Genomic DNA, 17,413 nt, shown 5'->3' on the forward strand with positions numbered 1-17,413 from the left:
TCTATCTATCTGACCATGAGACCTTCCAAGAATAATGGTCGTTGCTTCTTTTCCACCTTCCAAATCTCGTGCATCTTCCTCTATGGCCAACTCTAACCCAGAACCATGCATGGAATGTAATTCCCAGCTTAACCCACCTGCCATGGTGTAATCCAGCACAATGACTAAGCAAAAGATTAATTTGTTATTAGAGTCCTGGGGCTCCTCACAGAACTGAGGACAGGAATGAGATTGGATCTCAGGTTAGCTGGAAACAGGAGTTCAGATGCCATCAAGCTCTCTGGGTATCTTGCCTCTCTTGCTGCTCTCAAGTTACCTGCTTGTTTACCTGTCTCCCTTTAGACCGGCCTGTTCCACGGCAGGAAATCTAACTGCTGACAACCCCTAAGCATGATTCCCTGCAGCTTCTTCAGACGTCTCAAGGGAAGAGAGACTCTCAGCTCTGTCTCTTCATGCCCAGTCCAATAAATTCTGAGAAGGGACTCATTGGCCAGAGGACTGGGTCACATGGTACCATGGCTGCTCCTGCTGTGCCATGTGGATAGGGAAGGGGAGAATAGTTTTCAGAAGAAAGTAAATGTGGAGCAAAGCAGCTCCATAGGCATCCACTGCAGGAGGAAAGGTCTATTTATTAGTACTTACAATATAATAGATTCTATACTAAGAGTTTTGCATACATTATCTCACTGAGTGCATATCTCAAGACTTTGAGGTTGTTACCATTATTGTTCCCATTTTACAGATAAGGAAATTGAGACACAAAGAGATTATATCTTACTTAAGTCCCAAAACTAGCTATAGTAAGATTGGCCTGGCTCCAAAGAGGGCTCATTGACTTCCAGTGTTCCAAGGGGCTCCAGTCACTCTGTGTGTCATTATGCCGTGGGCTTTCCCCCAATATTGCATATTAACAAACTTCCCAAGCTATACTCTACTGTGTCCTTTCTCATTTCACAGGTGACAGAGACACAAAATTACCACCAATCTACACACCTGGAAACAACTCTGCCTCCTGGCACAGTGCTTTTTTCCTTATTACACGCTGCCTTGCACCCTTGATCATCCACTGCAGTAAATATGATAAAAAGATACTTTTAATTTCTTTCTCATAGAACAAAATGTGTTCACTCTGGAGTACATTTAGTTTAGCATAAACAAAGCTAAAATTCCTATGTGCTATAATCATGTAAATTACTATTGACACTACTTCAGATTGAAGAACTTCTACCAGAAAGGTCAAAGCAAAATGGAACAACAGCTTGGAAGTTCATTATTGTCCTCACAGAATTTCATTATGGACAATAATACATATTGAGCATGCTATTACAAGACACCGTGCCAGGCATAATGAATAGATGTAAGTGTGTAAGACATAGTCTCAGCCTTTTAAAATCTGGCTGAGTGGGCTGGGTGTGGTGGCTCACGCCTATAATCCCAGCACTTTGGGAGGCTAAGGTAGGTGGTTTACCTGAGGTCAGACTTTCAAGACCAGCCTGGCCAACATGGTGAAACCCGTCTCTACTTAAAAATTACAAAAATTAGCCAGGTGTGGTGGCAGATGCCTATAATCCCCAGCTACTCGGGAGGCTGAGGTGGGAGGATCATCTGAACATGGGAGGTAGAGGTTGCAATGAGCCGACATCGCACCACCGCACTCCAGCCTGGGTGATAGAGCAAGACTCCATCTCAAAAAAAAAAATCTGGTTGAGTGGATAGAACACAGACATAGACTGTATAATCAACCATTTATGGTAGCCTACGAATGAATGAATACACTCAGTGAATCATACAGAATAGGAAGTAATCTCTGGAGACTGCAACAGTCAGAAAATTTATCAGGAGGAGGTAGGAATCGAAGCCTGGATTTTATCTAACATGTATTCCTTCAGTCATTCAATAATTTGCTCATTCACTTAATAGTTCTTCAGTTGGGCATCATGCTTAATGCATGTAAGAGTAAAGGGACAATGGTGTATAACCTGGATAAGAGGCATGAGAGTTACGGGTTATGGGAGATAATACGATTCCACTGGCAGAATATTTCAATTCAAATGTGCAGTGTACTCTGCTCTTGCATCCACCTGTCACTTGTTGAGTGTCTCTTACCTGCTGAGAACTCTGCTAGATCCCTAAATGAAGTAAAATTCCAGTCACTGTCTGCAAAGACTCACAAAACATTTAAATAATGTCTTTGTCCAAATAGTCCTTGTTGTGTAACAAGAGGACTTTGTATCACACAGTGTAGGCTCAAACAAATGGTACAAGGGGAACATGATACATGCGTACTCAGGATTCTTGCCGTCCAACTCTCGGAAAGAATATAACTGGACCCACCATGGTTGTGCTCCAGGAGAAGGACACAGGTCCCCTGACACCTTGCATTCTTACAGAAGCATTAAGAGGGGCAGGGATCACTCAAACAATTTGGGAAATCCAGCCTAGCTAGTACAAGAAAAAAAAAAGTCCTTTCTCAGATATTAATTTGCATATCAGCACTGGGTTCAGCTAGAGGCCTTGAAACTTATACACCTCCCTGCTCAGCCACCTTGTTGCCCTGTTGAGGGAGGGCCACTGTGCTCATCAAGGAATGAGATAACTTAAGTCTTCTCACAAATGTAGTTCAGAGTAAGGTGAGATGGGAGGATAGACTCACAGATGGAAGTTGGATAGGTGAGGGAAAAGGGGTTGGGCACTTTTTTTTTAAGACAAGGTCTCTCTGTGTCACCCAGGCTGAAGTGCAGTGGTGCTATCATGGGTCACTGCAGCCTCAACTTCCTAGGCCCAAGCAATCCTCCCACCTCAGCCTCCCAAGTAGCTGGGACTATAGGTGCGTGCCACCACACCCAGCTAATATATTTTTTCATTTTTTGCAAAGATGGGGGGTCTCCCTGTGTTGCCCAGGCTTATTTCCAAAGGCTTTTTTTTGTTGTTTCTAAGACAGGGTCTCGCTCTTTCACCTAGGCTGGAGTGCAGTGATGCAATATAGCTCACTGCAGCCTTGAACTCCTGGACTCAAGCAATCCTCCCACCTTAGCCTCCTGAGTAATCGGGACCACAGGCATGCACCACCATGCCTGCCTAATTTTTTTTTTTTTTTTTTAGAGACAGGGTCTCACTATGTTGCCCAAGCTGGTCTCAATCTCTTAGGCTCAAGTGATCCTCCTGCCTCAGCCTCCTAAAATGCTGGGATTACAGGCATGAGCTACCATGTCTGTCTGGGCATTCTAAACAAGGGGCAGACATAGGCAGAGGTGCAGAGCCAGGAAAAAGGATGTCCAGTTCCCCACAGTAACTTAAGTGCTCAGTACAGTGCTGAGCAATAGTGGGTGCTTGGTAAATATTTTGTTGGATGGCTGAAAGACATTCAGGCCACCTGCATGCCCAGGGCCTCTCAAACTTGGTGCATAAAAGAAGTAGCAGTGTCTTAGGGAATATCCAGAGCACCAAGACAAAAACAGACATAGTTTTACCAGATTTATTGGTAAGTAAATTAAAACTCTAAACAAATTAAAACAGGCTGGGTGTGGTGGCTCATGCCTGTAATCCCAGCACTTTGGGAGGCCAAGGCGGGCAGATCACGAGATCAGGAGATCAAGATCATCCTGGCTAACATGGTGAAATCCCGTCTCCACTAAAAATACAAAAAATTAGCCAGGTGTGGGGGCGGGTGCCTGTAGTCCCAGCTACTCAGGAGGCTGAGGCAGGAGAATGGCGTGAACCCGGGAGGCAGAGCTTGTAGTGAGCCGAGATTGTGCCACTGCACTTCAGCCTGGGCGACAGAGCAAGACTCCGTCTCAAAAAAAAAAAAATTAAAACAAACATATATTCATATATGTTATATATAAGTGCATGGGTATACATATGTACATAATTGCAAAGTTCCAATAAATTATTCAAATAAAATATAAGATTTGAGATAAAGTTGCCTTTTGTGGAATCTCCCTGCAATACTCAGACCCCTGGGAAACAGGCGTTCAATCTTCTCCGCCATTAGGGATATAAAAGTGGAAAAGCTTGAAAAGTAGTACTGGATTCCTATTGAGCAAAAGAAAAAGAAAAAAGCGGTGGCTCACGCCTATATCCCAGCACTTTGGGAGGCCAAGGCAGGTGGATCAGCTGAGGTCAGGAGTTTGAGACCAGCTTGGCCAACGTGGTGAAAACCTGTCTCTACTGAAAATACAAAAAAAAAAAAATTAGCCGGGCATGGTGGTGGGTGTCTGTAATCCCAGCTACTTAGGAGGCTGAGGCAGGAGAATCGCTTGAATCCAGAGGTGGAGGTTGTAGTGAGCTGAGATTGCACCACTGCACTCCAGCCTGGCAACAGAGCAAGACTCCATCTCAAGAAAAAAAAAAGAAAAGAAAACAGTGATTGAAATTGCAACTAAGAGATAAGTTGTAAGATTTCTAACCTTTTCTTGAAAAAAGAGCTGCCAGGTAAGGCTAAAGAAATCTGTTTATTAAATCAGCAATAAACTAGATTATGTGGTTTCCAAAATAAATATGATCTTTCATATTATACATGTAATATGTAAGATATGTTTATAAAAACAAATAATATAAATATTATAAACAGAAATATGAGTTAATATCAATAAGCTTTCACAACAAGAAAGTGTCTAGTGTCATAAACCATCTTTGGGGAAAAAACAAAACCCTGCTAGATCTAAGAGTTTGTGACTGTATATTCATATGCACACGCACACATATAATCTCCCACACTTAAACTAATCTAATTAAGAAACTACAGTCTCCTCTTAAAGCTGAAATTCTTTCAGGTCATGGATAAAGACAATAATGGTATGGCTAATGCAATATACAATAATATACAATACAATACAATGCAATGCAATACAATACAATAATGGCTCATTACTAGAAATATTAGGAATTACCTATAACTCGAAAGAAAACTGGGCCACCAGGCTTCATTTTGGTATTATGTTTTTTTGCATAAAAGTATACTAGTCTTCGGTTTCAAACTTTGTTTTCGCTCTGCCTTCCTTCGCCTCTTTCAGAAAATACACAAGGCACAGCTCTGGGTTCCCTGAGCAAAACCAGACTGGTCAGCTTCGTGTTGCTGTAACCTTCAGATCTGGATATTGTCACCCATTTGCTCTTTCCAAAGACACAGGGGGCCTATTTCATGACACCTGTCCTGTTGTTTTACTTTTTTTTTTTTTTTTTAATGCTGGTGACAGTGTAGCAGAAAATTCAAATGGAAAAGAATTTCAACAGATCAGCATCTTCTTTTCCACTGATTTTTTTCTAAACAGAGTCTTGAGAATGCTTCTGTGCCAGATTATTATTCTGTGGCACAGCCGACCTTATCCCTGCAAGCCCCTTCATAATCAGTGTCGATGGCCACGGAGTTCATTCAAACCATAGTGATGAGAATCAAACGTGAAGATGGTTGAAATAATTGGGTCAAATCTGCAGCAGGCCATTTCGGTGGCCACAGGAGAATGAGGGCACATTCAAAAATCATAATGAATCACATTCTCTGTGGGTAAAATAGGAATGATGATGATGTGGTATCAGCCAATTTCAGATGGACACTAGCAAGAAAAATGTAAATAATATTTATATAGGTGCAGAATAAAAATAAACAATACTGTATCATATGAATATAGGTAGATTTATGTCCCAAACATCTAATTTCCAGCTCATTCCCTTTCACAAAAAAAAAAAGGAAAAAAATGATATGCAGTAATGGAAGCATCAGGGAATTGGAATATTTTCTGTTACAGTATGTTTTAAATATTTTCTGTTACATTATGTCGGGTTGGAATTCTTCCATTTGTCACACCAAATCCATCCTCTCCCCTTCTCTGCTGTGCTCTGTGCCCTGGGAGGCTCATCTGTTTGGACTACAACAGGCTTCCCTGTCCTCTGGCTTCCATCAGATTTGGCCAAGAGCAGGCAGTAACCAGAGATCAGACAAGGGAGGAGGGTGAGGTTGAGTATTCATTGTTTCAGCTCCCCTCTAAGGGCTCATTCTTGCACAGAAGGTCACAGCTCTTTTTGGATGGCTCATTCACACAGCCTGTCTACCTCCCTTTAGAGGTCATTACTCCTCCTTTTTGTCCCATGACTGCACCATCCCAAATGGTTTCCATACTCTTCACCCACGCCTTTGTGAATAGCCTGTTAAACTCTCTTCAAATCACTCAATTTAATTTACCATGTGTTTTCAGCTGGACTCGACTGAATCATATGATCACTAATCTTTTTTAAAAATTATTCCACAGTGTTCACCCAAAACAATTCTTTGACCATAACATAAAGTGTGTCTACTTCCCTTCACCCTGCACATGGTTTCCACTTTGACCATGGCCTGAGTCACTTGTCCTAAGTGACTCTATTTTGATATTTATGATCACAGACATCACTATATATCAGGCCCCTTCTTGGGGAGATAACGTTAGAGGGAGGGTGACTGAGTGGGCTACACATGAAAAATCTACTCTAGTATCTTTATTTCCAAAATCTTTACATTTCTCCCTCTATGTTATGCCAAGGAAATTTTAGCACCTTATCTTCTCTTTCATATGGAGGCTCATAGAAGCAGAGAGTAGAATTGTGGATATTAAAAGGTAGAAAAGGCAGGTGGGAGAGGAGGGGGGGAGAGGTTAGTTAATGAATACAAAATTACAGCTAGAGAGGAGGAATGAGTTCTGGTGTTCTGCAGACATTAGGGTGAAAATAGTTAACTATGATTTATTGTATATTTTCAAAAAGCTAGAAGACAGAATTTTGAATGTTCACAGCACAAAGAAATGATAAATGCTGGAGGTGATGAATATGCCGATTACACTGATTTGATTGTTACACATTGTATACATGTATCAAAATATCACATAAATATAGACAATTATTATGCATCAACTAAAAATAAAAGGAAAGATTTTTAAATACTTTGACTTTATTTAGTGTTGACCAACACATTGCACGTTTCAGTCATCTAGGATCACTCCAGCTGCTCCAGATAGCAAGATTTGCTGAAGTAAGAGAAGAGAGTGCAAGAGATTACTACACCAGCAATTAAATATTTCAGCCTGAAAGTGATATATGTGACTTCACCTCATAACCTATTGGCCAGGACCACATGGCCCCAACTGTGAGGAGGACAGCAAGGTGTAATCTTTCAGGTTTCTAAGAGGAGAAAAAAAACTAGATATGTGTGAGCATCACAACCATGTAACTTAGAGCTGTCAAAGGTGATGAAAAGTTACAATATTCATATAGTTTTCAACTAGGAGGATTGTAGTCACTGTATTTTGTGTTATTTAGTTGTTTCTCCCTCCCAACTTCCCACATCTTAAATGTAACTATACTAATATTTCAGGTTTCAGGTGACAGTATGTCTGAATTGATACCAACTCACAATAAGACATGAGTCTGAGCCTTGTGCTCATGCTCAGTTTACAAAATAGTTTATCTGTAACTTCTGGACCTGTTAGGGCTGCGCCTGGTAATTGCCATTTCCATTTTACAAGGGAATACTACTGGGCATGCCCAGTTTTATGGTTGTGATCAGATGATAGTTAGTTTGTGGTAGGTGTTTTAGGTTGTCCAGTCACTAGACAACCAAGTGCTTTGTTCTGGGACTTGCCAGAGTCTCCAAACAGCATCTCTGCTGCCATGCTACAGTTCCAGTGCCACTGAATCCATTAGGTCATAAGACTCAAGTGGCATGTCAACTTTCAACCCAGCCTGGACATGCTGCAGGTCTTATTCTTGCTCCAGGACTTCCTTAAGACTGGAAGCTTATAGGTTATTTCCTAAGTAGGTTAGTGCAGCATGCCCAAATGTGGTATATGTTGTCACCAAAATCCAGAGGCTTATCAAATACAGTGCCTTTTTCTTTGTGGTGGAGGGTGCAAAGTCCTGCCATTTGTGATTTCCTAACATGCTACAAACCACTGGCCTCTTTTCACACGTCACCAAAGTGGTGGCAGGGCCCTGAACTTTCAGAGGGTTTATCTCCCACCCTTAGCATATATATTTTCTACTTCCTTCTCACTAGGTCCAACAAACAACATGCTCATCAATGTAAAGAACTCGTGTGATGTTCCACAGAATACAATAAAGATATACCCTTGTCTCTGCTACATAAATGCAAACTGCTTCTGATTTTGCCTACTGGTTAGGATGGGAAAGAATGCATTTTCAGGACAACAGTTGTATGTCAGGTGCCTGGGGGGATCATTTGTTTCAGTAAATATCCTGTATCCAAAACCATAGCTGCAACTAACGTCACCACCACCTGATTAGGTTTGCAATAATCCACTGTCATTTTCAAGGCCCGTTAGGCTTTTGTTCCAGCCAAATAGAAAAGTTTTATGCAGATATAGTAGGAATTACTACCCCTACTTCTCTCAAGGTCTTTTTGGCAGCAGTAATTTCTACAATTCCCCTAGCAGGATCACTTACTGTTTACTAGCTTGGTGAATTGTTTGGGAAGAGCTCCAGTGGCCCTAGATAGTCCTTCCTTTCATAGTAGCCTTCACTCAACAGGACAGGGAACCAGAATGGTATCCTGCTAGTTATCAACTATATGTGTATGTATATGCATGTACATGTGTATGTGTACATGCATGTGTATGTGTACCTGTATGCATATGTGTGTGTGTGTGTGTGTGTATGTATTCCCACCAGATATCCTGGGACTGGGATAATATACACTGGATGGGCCTGCAATCCCAGTAGGTCCACTGTTACATGAATTGGAGCCACAAATTCATCTAACACCTGACATCCATAAGCCCTACTTTGGCAGACGATTGTAATGTTTTTGGTCTGTGGCATAAGTGTAAAATCAGAGCCAGTATGTGATACTTCCCAGTAGGTTTTATATTCCCTTCTCCCCATCCACAGACCCCTGGGTGAATAGCTCCAGGTCACCCTGTGGAAGACTTGGGAGGAAATCCACTGGATACACTATGGCTAAACTACAGAGTTCTTCTTCAGAGGCAACTGGCCTCCATCTCTGTTGAAGGGCTTCATCCGTCCACTGGCTGAGTTCTGAGACTCTGGTAGGAAGCCACGAATCCTAACATGGTGTCTAGTTTGTTTCTGCCCAGTAGTCCTAGAGGTCTAGGTCTACTCAGTGGACCTCAGTAAGCTGCCCCTTGATTTCATGTCAAAACACTCCTATGACCATTCCTTCTCCATGATGCATTGTGCTAACTGCACATAAATTTGTCTTTATCTATTAACAACTCCCACCTACCCTCTACCTCTCTGGAATCCCATTTTCTCGTTGTAATTGGGACATGCCATTTTTGCAGCATTTCCATTGTCTTCTCTGGAAGTCAGAGGACAGCTACCAAGGAAGGCCCCTTCCCCAGTGCTTGGTGAAGAGGTGTTCTCCAAACCTCCTGCTAGGTAGTAGCAGAGCTGGTTGCTAATAACAGGGCTTTAAAGAGACAAATTTAAAAGCCACTGCCACCAGTTTCTGAATGATGAACCCTAGCATTCCACCGGAAGACCACAACTGTGCTGGATACCTCATTCTGCCTTCCAGCATACCAAGAGAGTGCATTACTAGGGGAACCTAGTCACTATTCAGACCGTTAGTTGCAAGGGAGTTTGGGAAATGTAGTTTCTAGCTGGATGGCCAGGTGCCTAATTAAAACTCTTTTACTACGACAGAAAGGAAGAACAGATTCAAGGAATAATTTCCAGTTCCCCACATTCAGCTCTCCTTCTCTACCAGTTCCTTCCCATCAGCATTTAAACATGTTCACAGATTGTTGTTATTTTCTTCCACTTTGGGAGGAAAAGTAAAACTCATTTCCATATCCCCGCTCACTATTTCTCTCCCTTTATTCTATATAATTAAATATTATAAAAGAATTGTCAGCTAGATGTGGTGGCTCACGCCTGTAATCCCAGTACTTCGGGAGGCCGAAGTGGGTGGATCACTTGAGGTCAAGAGTTCAAGGCCAGCCTGGTCAACATGGTGAAACCCCATTTCTACTAAAAAATTACAAAAATTACCCAGGTGTGGTGGTACATGCCTGTAGTCCCAGCTACTTGGGAGGCTGAGAGAGGAGAATGCTTGAACTCAGGAGGCGAGGTTGCAATGAGCTGAGATCATGCCACTGCACTCCAACCTGGTCAACACAGCAAGACCCTGTCTCAAAAAAAAAAAAAAAGAATCGTCTTCGAATGCTTATCAGTGTATGTAGAAAAGTCTAAATTTAGCATAGGAAAAGGAGCTCTGGATATTAATACACAATATACAAAACTGAGACCTGTGGAATGATTGAAAATTGAAGACTTATTTTTTTTAACATCACCAGTGTGGTAAGCAGGATAATGACCATCCTCCCCCAAAAGATGTCCATGTCCCAATTCCAGAAACTGTGCATATGTTACCTCACAGAGCAGAAAGGGATTTTGTAGACATGGTTAAAGTTAAGAACCTTGAGATTAAGACATTGACCAGGCACAGTGGCTTACATCTGTAATCCCAGCACTTTGGGATACTGAGGCAGGAGGATTGCTTGAGCCCAGGAGTTTGAGACCAGCCTGAGTAACATAGCAAGACCCATTTGTACAATCAATCAACCAATAACAAAGAAGAATTGGGGAAAATATCTTGGATTATCTGAGTGCGCTCAATCTAATCACGTGGGTCCTTAGGAGTATAAGATGAAGAAGAAGGGATATTACATGAAAGAGACTCAACTCTCTGTTGCTGGCTTTGAAGGTGGAGGAAGGGGACTGACCATGAACCAAAGAGTGTGGACATTCTCTCGAAGCTATGAATGACCCTCAGCTGACAGCCAGGAAAGAAAGCGGGGCCTCAGTCCTACAACTGCAGGGAACTCAATTCTTGCCACTGACTTCAATGAGCAAGGAAATAGATTCTCCCCTACAACCTCCAGAAAGGAATGCAGCCTGCTGACCCCTTGGTTTTAGCCCTTTTAAATCCATGTTAGACTTCTGGCCTCCAGCACTGTAAGATACTAAATATGCATTACTTAAGCCACTAAGTTTGTGTTCATTTGTTCTGGTGACAGTGGAAAACAGATGTATCTTATACATCAGATAAGATACTTTTCCCCTTAAATCTTCTTCCCTGGGGACATTGATCACAAAGCTGGTATTTCTGAGAATAGAGAGCATTTTAAAAGCTTGGTTCTAGGGCAATTGCCAGATTCTTATATCCTGACCTACACATGGTTCCAGGGAGAGGATGAAGCAAGAAGAGAAAAAACAAAGACCTTGCTCTTCTGTTTCCCTCTCATTTCCCAAACAAGAAAATTGGAAAATGCAAATCATAGAATTTATACTATTGGAGAAAAATATCTAGTTCTACCTCTACATAGTAAAGATACCTCATAAGTAGAGGCACCATTTATGGCCCAAGCCTGATGGACTCTATTCAGAGCTTTGCATGCACAGAACATTCCTTTTACAGTGTGGGAGGAGTTACACAGGCATGCGAACACACACATCCCACCCATAGAAAACCATCTAGAACAGGTGTTCATGAGTTTACACAAGGATGCTCAACAGCCTTAAACACACAAACAAAATAAGGGTAAAATTCAAACTTCATAGAGACCACTCCTCATGTTCAAAGAAGAAAACTCCTCCATACTAGGACAAAATTCCCCATGAATTCTCTTTACCTTGTGTAAGTCAAAGCCTTCTTTCTATGGGGATCACCACAGGCTAGCATCTAATGGACAAATACAGTGTATAATAATTTTGATTTAAATCCTAAAATAATTTGTCTCAGTATAAAAATATTTTTCCTTTCTCACATTTTTAATAATACACAGAATCTTCTTCCTAACCAGAAAGACCTTTTCTCCCAAATCTACTGAATTACCTAGTTTTAAATCTGTTAAAGTAATTTAAGTTTTTCTAGTTCCTTTTAATCTGAAACTTGATATTCTAGAAGTATCACTTAAATTGGTCTGAAAATAAAACATCAATGGAGATAAGAAAGAGAAAAAAAAAAGAAACTTCCCCACCAGATAGAGCTACTAGAAAGCTTAGTGAGTAATAATTTATAGAAAAGGTAATTTATTATTTACTATGTAAGTTGTTTGCACCGTTCAAAGTATCTTCTTCGCTCAGTGACAAAACACCACATATACTTCTAAGGCCTATTGGGTGCTCAAACTGCTTTATCACCTTTCTTGTGAGGAAACTGGACAGCGCTATAGTGATTAATCCAGTAATTCTAGTAACACACCTTTAAAGATGAGGGCAAATGTTCTATTCATTTAAATATTTATTTCAGTAGTTTAAACAAAGAACCTTTATAAAGAAAACCCAATATAAAAGTTAATATACTGGGGGAATAAATGTGAATCAAGAATGTAAAACTTAAATCTATAAAGCAGAGGAAGCCATGAGAAACAATTGTTGGGCAAGCCTGAAAATGTGGGGAACAGTATCTGGAATAAAATAAGAAGCAAGGCCAAGGACAAAGGCTAGTCCAGGTCAGAAGCACAGATGGAACTGCAACTCCCAAATCGTGTGCTGAAGAGTGACAGCGTGCTGGAGTGAACTCACAGAAGCACCTTAGGATGTTTTATACTTTTAAAAGATCGTATGTGAATGTCTGTAATTAGGTGTTTGGAACTAATTACTTAATAAGTGAAACTATTAGATATTTCTTTGGCTAAGGGACACCATGAAAAAACTAGTGAGATTCTAAGGGCACCGTGAAACAAGAAAGTTTGGAAACTTCTGCCTTAGGGACATGCTAGGATTCAAAGGACATTGCCTACTCAGAGTAAAATTAGAGTAGCAGATGAAAAGTGGAAAGGACAGTGCCTCTAGCTTCTGCATACCTAATTATACACAGTGGGGCCTTTTCATAGCTCAATGCTAGCTCTAAAAAACTCTTGTGCTCTCTCATTCTAAATTCACTGCAGGAGCCCCTTAAAATCACTGAATCTTGCTTTCAAACCAGTGAGTTTCATTCTTCCTTAATAACAAAAACAAAGCAGTAATTTTTCAGTGTTGGTCTTGGGACCAGAGTTCCTCAAATATTTAGAGAAATTCTACTAAGACTTAAGTATCACCTTCCTCATGAAGAAATGAATGAACTTTATGGAAAGATTCACTCAGCAACTTCATAATAGGCCATTATCAAAATTTTAAAATTTACTCTAAATCAGGGGTTGGTAAACTTTTTCTATAAAAGTTCCATAGTAAATATTTTAAAATATTCTTTTACAACTCTTTAAAAATGTAGAAACCAACTGAAAGCAGGCACTTGAGCAGATATTTGTACACCCATGTTCACAGCAGCATTATTCACAATAGGCAAAGGGTGGAAACCTAGTGTCATATCAATAGATGAATGGATAAACAAAATGTGGCATATACACATAAAGGAATATCATTCAACCTTAAAAAGGAATGAAATTCTGATGTATGATACAACATGGATGAAATTAGAAAACATCAAGCTAAGTGAAATAAGCCAGATACAAAAGGGCAAATATTATATTATTCCATATATGAGTTACCAAGAATAGTCAAATTCATAAAGAGAGAAAGCACAACAATGGTTACCAGGGCCAGAGGCAAGGGCTAATGGGGAGTTGTTTCATGAGTACACATTTTCTCTTTGGGTGATAAAAAAGTTCTGGGGATGATAGGGGTGATAGCTGCAAAATGTAAATGCGGTTAACGCCACTGAAATACAGTGGTAGGTAAAGTTGAAGCTTAGAAGTGGACAGAAATAGCTTCAAGGTTCAGATTTGAAAGTTTAATTTTACCACTTGTGCTACTTTTATTTTCTTCTGCACTCATTTGGTACACAGTAGACCGTTTCCCCTCCCATGTGTTGGAAAGGAGAAAAAAGGAAACATTGGAAAATTAAGCATACTGTAAAGACGCAGATCTCTCCCCTGCATGCTTGCAACCTTTAAATCTAAAACTCACTTAACTCATGGATTAGTTAGCACAATCTCAGACTCTGGAGCCAACCTATCCCTAAAAAAAGAAAAACCTAACGGACTGTATGTAGGCTGCAGGCAAAAGAAAAGTCACTATAAGCAAGAAACTTCTTTCAGATTAGATAAATAGTACATAAATGTATAGACAAAAGACAACTGTTTCAGTTATCTATTCACTGGAAGAGATGTGTAACAAACAACCCTAAACTCACTGAAGTAAAACGACAATCATTACCCTCATGAATTCTTCAGGTCAGGACTTAGGACAAGGCAGAGCAGGCATTGTATGTCTCTGGCCATGATGAGGGCCTCAGCCGGGATGACCCAAATGGCTGAGCGGCGAGAATGGCTAGGAGCTGGAATCAACTTCTCAGCTCATGTGACTGGCATCTAGGCTGGGCTGACTCAAAGCCTGGGCTCAGCTGTGACTGTTGATCAGTATTACCTTCAAAGGGTCTCTCTGTCTGTCTTGGGCTTTCTCACAGCATGCCAGCCTCAGGCAGTGGAACTTCTCACAGGAAGGCTGGGAGTTCCAAAAGGTAAATGTTCCAGCAGACAAGGTGGTACCGCATGGTCTTTTATGACCTAGCCTCAGAAGTCACATATGGTGACTGTGACCATTTTCACCAACTTCTATTGGTTAAAATCAATCACAAGCCCACATACATGTAAAGAGAGGGAACACAGACTCTATCTTGTTATCAGATGAGTATCAAAGAAGTTGCAGCCAGGTTTTAAAACTACCATGGACATATTTATAGAGAAATGGAGATACATGGCAAAGGGTTAACAGTGTCCATCCCCCAGGATCCCTCAAAGTGCATTTAATCTATTATCTTAATTCAGATTAATCCAAACTTATCCTCCAATAATAGCAAATTCCACCTATTTTCATGTGATGCAGCAGTAACAAACTTCCATTAACCTCTATAACTTGCATCAAAGTTGACTAATAGCTTGTTTTTGACCCTAGCACCATCTGCCAATTTTAACCATTTCTTATTTTTCAAACACCATCAAGCTCAGATCCACCTTCAGGCTTAGGCTCTCATATCCAGAAAGAATGCAGAGAATGCCTATAGCAAGCAAAGCAAGTAGATTAGGATCACATCAGCATTATGGCCTATTCCCTATCCTTACTAGACTTTAGGATCTTACAGGTCAAGAGAAAAAAATGAAACAAATGGTAGGCAAATAAAGCTATCAACTTTTTATTCTCCAAAGTAAAAATATCTGAAGAACAACTACTATCTATTATCATATTAAAAAATAGGATAGACAATTTCAAAATAAAACATGGTCCTTAAGAGTGAAGAAATTTAACTAAATGAAAAATTCATATATCTCTCTGAAATGCTTTGGACCAGCAGTGTTCTGGATTTCAGATTTTTTCAGATTGGGGAACATTTGCATTATACATACCAGTTGAGCATCTCAAATCTGAAAATCCAAAATCTGAAGTGTTTCAAGGAGCATTTCCTTTGAGCATCATATAAGCACTCAAAAAGTTTTGGATTTTGGAGCATTCTGAATTTCAGATTTTCAGATTTGGCATACTCAATCTGTAATTTTGTTTTTAATTTCTCTGCTGATCTGAAGAAATTTCATAGAAGAATTCCAGTTTGCAAACTGGTATGTGAAATCATTTGTGCATCTGTCTCATCTCTTCTCAATCTTTTGCTTTTTTCTAATGGATTTAGATTTTTGCTTTAGGAATTCAAAATCTAAACAAGACAAATAAGTAAATGAGCATAATACCATATAAATGCTGTACGAATACATGGGGAAACAAAAATAAAGGAAGGTCTCACAAATTAGGCAAAAAAAGTTTGCCCATGAGAAAGAATGGGAAAGATTATAGGCAGCAAAAACGCTGTAGCTGAAAGCACAGAGACAATCTACGCATACAGCATATCCAAGATAGCCTCTACTGTGTACCAAACAAGTAAAGAATAGTTATACTTGGCCGTAGAGTAAGATTAACTTTCTCTTCATTATTCTTCTTTTTTATGAACTTTAACAACAGAGCAAGCATTAATTTAATGATCAGGAATTGTTTTTTTAATTAATTTTATTTATTTTATTTATTTTTTTTTTTTGAGACTAGAGTCTCGCTCTGTCGCCCAGGCTGGGGTGCAGTGGCTTGATCTCGGCTCACTGCAAGCTCCGTCTCCCGGGTTCACGCCATTCTCCTGCCTCAGCCTCCCAAGTAGCTGGGACTACAGGCGCCCGCCACCACACCTGGCTAATTTTTTGAATTTTTGGTGGAGACGGAGTTTCACTGTGTTAGCCAGGATGGTCTCGATTTCCTGACCTCATGATCCGCCCGCCTCGGCCTCCTAAAGTGCTGGGATTACAGGCATGAGCCACTGCACCCAGCCTTAATTTCCATTTTTAAAGTAAGCTTAGTAAGAACAAACATAAGGCCTATTTTTCCGGTAGAAAGCAGTTTGGGTCAGGTTGTAAAATACAAATGTTAATAACTGAGAAGTAGGCAGTGAAGTCAAGTCCAAACAGACGATACCAAAAAAGGAGCTCATAATATTCCTTAGGTGTCTCTGTGAGACTCCCGGCCTAGGTGTACTCAATGTTACAAGCCTCCTTATCCATATGGTCATTAGGCGGAAATTCCCCAGGTGGCAGGTACTAGCAGGTCAAATGCTTAAATATAATGCCCTTTGGAGTCAGAAAGACCAAGGTTGCTATCTCCACACTACCACTTAACTAGCTCACTGAGCCTGGGCAAATTTATTAGCCACTTGACTTTTTCATCTGTAAAGTGGAAAAATGCCTACCTCTCAAAATTTTTGTGCAGAACAACTTACATAATGTAGGTAATGAACTTAGTACAGTGCCTGTCCCCCTGAAAATTACAATTACAATATAAAACGCATTTGTATATGTAATTGAGTAGTAGATATTTGTTTACTCTATTGGTTTAGCTAAAGGCTTTAAGCATATAAAACTCCTTTGTCAGATGGAATGTCAACTTTTTAAAACTTAAATGAGTGCAAATTTTTAACACAAGTTCCAAATGTGGAAGGGACATTCCCTATTTGCGGTTAATTCTAAAATTAAGCTACCTTTAGAATGATCCTTCTGTAGGATCCAGAAATAACCAAGCGGCCTAGCCCCTAGATTCTAGCAACTGACAGAAAACTAGGTGGAGGTTTCCCATTCTTCCCTGTCTTCTTACTCCAGCGGGCTTCTGTATCCACTCTATATTGAATAGGGGATGTTTTGTGTAGAGATGGGCCTTCTCTCTTCCAGTCCAACTCTGAAGTAACCGCCCCTTACTCAAGCTTTCTTTAAACTGGAATAACGCCAGCAGAAGAATGTAGCAGGTGTGCTTCAAGTGTCCTCAAATAATTCCCGCAGCTTCCAGAATCCTTGCAATAGCCCGCTGGACCATCTGCAGCAATTCCACCCACTTCCACGCACCTGCTCTTCTTTCTAACCCCAGTACGCAATCCTGC

General features: G+C 40.5%; 2 long non-coding RNA genes across 2 annotated transcripts in view; both read right to left on the minus strand.

Moving 5' to 3' along the window:
- Window positions 1-14,457, minus strand: part of LOC129533113 (uncharacterized) — a 77,633-nt gene extending 63,176 nt beyond the window's left edge. Inside the window, exon 1 of the long non-coding RNA XR_008679150.1 lies at window positions 14,383-14,457. This is a non-coding gene — a long non-coding RNA (uncharacterized lncRNA). The remainder of the gene's footprint in view (window positions 1-14,382) is intronic.
- On the minus strand, window positions 6,628-14,343 carry LOC129533114 (uncharacterized). The gene is made up of 3 exons (XR_008679151.2): window positions 14,173-14,343; window positions 10,003-10,138; window positions 6,628-6,998 (listed from the first exon to the last, which is right to left on the minus strand). It is a non-coding gene; the product is annotated as an uncharacterized lncRNA (long non-coding RNA).
- Window positions 14,458-17,413: the final 2,956 nt, after the last annotated feature.

This window comes from Gorilla gorilla, chromosome 3, assembly GCF_029281585.2.
Source record: "Gorilla gorilla gorilla isolate KB3781 chromosome 3, NHGRI_mGorGor1-v2.1_pri, whole genome shotgun sequence".
Lineage (NCBI taxonomy): Eukaryota > Metazoa > Chordata > Mammalia > Primates > Hominidae > Gorilla > Gorilla gorilla.